The following is a 2,999-nucleotide window of genomic DNA, read 5'->3' on the forward strand; positions in this document are numbered from 1 at the left end:
CAATCTTGGCAGCTAGCAAGTCCACATATGAATCATTAAGAACTGAGGAACCTACCATATTCACATTTCTCTTTTCCCTTGTAGAGTATTGAGCACCACTTGAAGCCATCTTGTCAATTAGTTCCCAAGCCTTTAAGGAAGTGAGGTCAATCAAGCATCCACCACTAGCGGCATCAATGTTAACTTTGTCTCTTGGAATCAAGCCCTCATAGAAATATTGGACTAAATTCTCACTAGAAATTTGATGGTGTGGGCATTTAGCCAAAAGGCCTTGGAATCTAGTCCAATACTCATAGAGACTCTCATCCTCTCCTTGTTGGACCCCATAGATTTGCTTTCTCAAATTGGTGACCTTGGAATTTGGAAAGAATTTATCTAAGAAGAGTCTTCTTAGCTCAGCCCATGTGCTCACTTTCACATAAGAAGGGTAGTTGAAATACCATTCCTTTGCTAAACCTTCAAGAGAAAATACAAAAGCCTTAGCTTGAACATCATCAACATTTACATGCATAGGCTTCATAGTATCACAAACCAATAGGAAAGTATGCAAAAACCTATGACAATCCTCTCCTGGTAACCCATGAAATTTAGGCAATGCATTAATCAAGGAGGATTTAATTTCAAATTGAACATTAGTAGGAGGAACATATAAGCCATAAGGATTATCATGCCAATTAGGTTGAGTTAATTGCCTAATGCTCCTCTCCTCTCTAGGGTTATGCAAGCCTTCAAATTCATTATTAACATGGCCATCATCATGCAAATTCTCATTCCCATTCCCATGGCCCTCATTATGCACATGCTCATGTCCTAAGATACCTTCCATTGTTGAATTACAAACCAAATGAGAATCAAGAATAGGTTGTGATCTTCTCAATCTAGAAATAGTCCTTTCAATTTCTGGATCTAATTCAACAAAAGAGGTATGTTTTCTTCGGGTCATGCACTAATCAAGCTCAAGAAAATTAAGAACAAAGAACAAGCTAAACTAAAATGCAAATCAACATGAAACAATTCAAAACACACAAAAGCAAGAGAAATAATTTTTTTTATTTTTTTTATTAAACTCAATAGCAACAAAATGAAAAAAAAATAACACCAAACAAGTAGAAAGAGAGTTAGAAATGCTCAATCAAGAAGCTTTGGCAATTCTGGAATTCGCACAGTAGGCTCTCTGGAGACAGTGAACTTGTGAATTTTCTATCAGCAAATCCACATGATAAATTCCCCTGAAACTTTTATGAGAAACACAAGAGATATACAGGAAAATTATATAAAACTTTTAGATTAAAAATCCTGCCCAATCGTTCCCAGAATTTTTCACAAGTTGGTCCTCAAGTCTGGAGAAACAGGATTTCGTCCAGAAGACCTTCAGAGCTTCTAACAAACTTTCAAATAGGAAAATGGAAAAATTGAAGAAAATCCTAAACACAAGAAACAAAGATAAGACAGCGATAAGAAAAATGAAACTGGAATCAATCAATTTGAACGCACAAAGAGGAAGATATGCTAACTCAAAATTGAAACAGGGTTTTGGAAATCCTCTGTAATGGCTCCCTGGACCTTGTTAGATTGTAAAATTTCCACAGGACACTTCCCACGTCCAAAATTGACCAAACCAATTTTAAAGTGAAGCTAGGATATAGAGCTTTCAATGAAATAAATTTCAAGTTCAAATTCCCTCAGACTCATTCCCAGTTAATTTTTCAATTTCAGACAGAGACACTAGAAACAGAGTATTTTCAGCTCTACACCAAACCAACGAAAATTGCATTAATTTTTTTTTTCTTTTTCAAAACAGAATAAAAACACTCAAAACACACAAAAAACACTAAACAAAACACAAAACACAAATTTTTATAATTTTTCAAAAAATTTTCAGGAACACTAAAAATATAAATTAAGTACTAAACAACCTTAGAATTAAACTTAAACCATTCCCCGGCAACGGCGCCAAAATTTTGATAGGAAATTAGTCGCTTATCCTCAAAATTACACTAAAGCTAACCCTAATGCAATATAGGGCCAACCCTAGGTCATCTCCCAAGGAATGGTTTTAAGTCTAATTGAAAGTTATCTAGTGAAATAAATCAACCAAAGTTTGTAGGAATTTAGTTATCTAGCTAATTATCTAAACTAATTACCTAATATGCAAGTAATTAAAATGCTAGTGAAAGTGAGTGAAATGAACTTCCCTTTTTACAATAATGGAACCCTAGAGATTAGTTGATTTTGGACTCATTATCTTCTCATGATTAGGCTAAGTTTAGCTTCCCTTTCCTCTTGACTAAAGCTGTCATGACTTAAGAAAATTATCCTAAGCCAATTAACCTAATTAGCTAACCTCCCTAGGTCTTAGATTAAAGTCCCTAGTTCAATTAACCAATTGGTGAAGACATTAGCCAAGTGATTCACTCAAAATCCTCTCTCAACAGCCATGGTCAAACACATAAATTGAGCAACCACAAGATTATGTCAAGCTACTCAACAACACAAGCATTAACACCACAAGATTATGCAATATTAACACAAGAAATTCACTAATTGAAAAACACAAGATTATGTGCCAAACAAAGAGTGGCAAAATTCAGTCATGGCTGTCCAAGGAAGAAATTAAATGAAACAATCCTCTCTCTTTACATCAACATCAAATTCAAATTAGAATTTATAAGCTAAGATGATTAAACCCTAGATTAAGGAATCTAACCATCTAGTAAAAAGAGAAGAGGATAGGAAACAAAAGAACTTAGCCAATTTGAAGCTCAAGACTCATCCTCCATCTTCATCTCTCTAGGATTCCACAAAGAAACTTAGCCAATCTTCATCTTCAAGAACCCTAGTGATTGCTTGTGAAGGCCAAACTCCATAGCTCTTGAATGATGGAAATGAGCTTCAATCCTTGTGAAAATGGAAGGGATGGAACGAAAATGAAGAGAGGAGAAGAATGGTATGAGTTTTGTGGAGGTTTGGTGGCTGAAAATGGAGGTTAGGGTGCTGGA

General features: G+C 35.1%; 1 non-coding gene across 1 annotated transcript; it reads left to right on the plus strand.

Moving 5' to 3' along the window:
• The first annotated feature begins 239 nt into the window (after positions 1-239).
• On the plus strand, positions 240-346 carry LOC129298932 (small nucleolar RNA R71). Its single transcript, XR_008590448.1, has one exon. It is a non-coding gene; the product is annotated as a small nucleolar RNA R71 (small nucleolar RNA).
• Positions 347-2,999: the final 2,653 nt, after the last annotated feature.

This window comes from Prosopis cineraria, unplaced genomic scaffold (assembly GCF_029017545.1).
Source record: "Prosopis cineraria cultivar Desert tree isolate PC_DT_omini unplaced genomic scaffold, ASM2901754v1 PC967, whole genome shotgun sequence".
Taxonomy (NCBI): Eukaryota; Viridiplantae; Streptophyta; class Magnoliopsida; order Fabales; family Fabaceae; genus Prosopis; species Prosopis cineraria.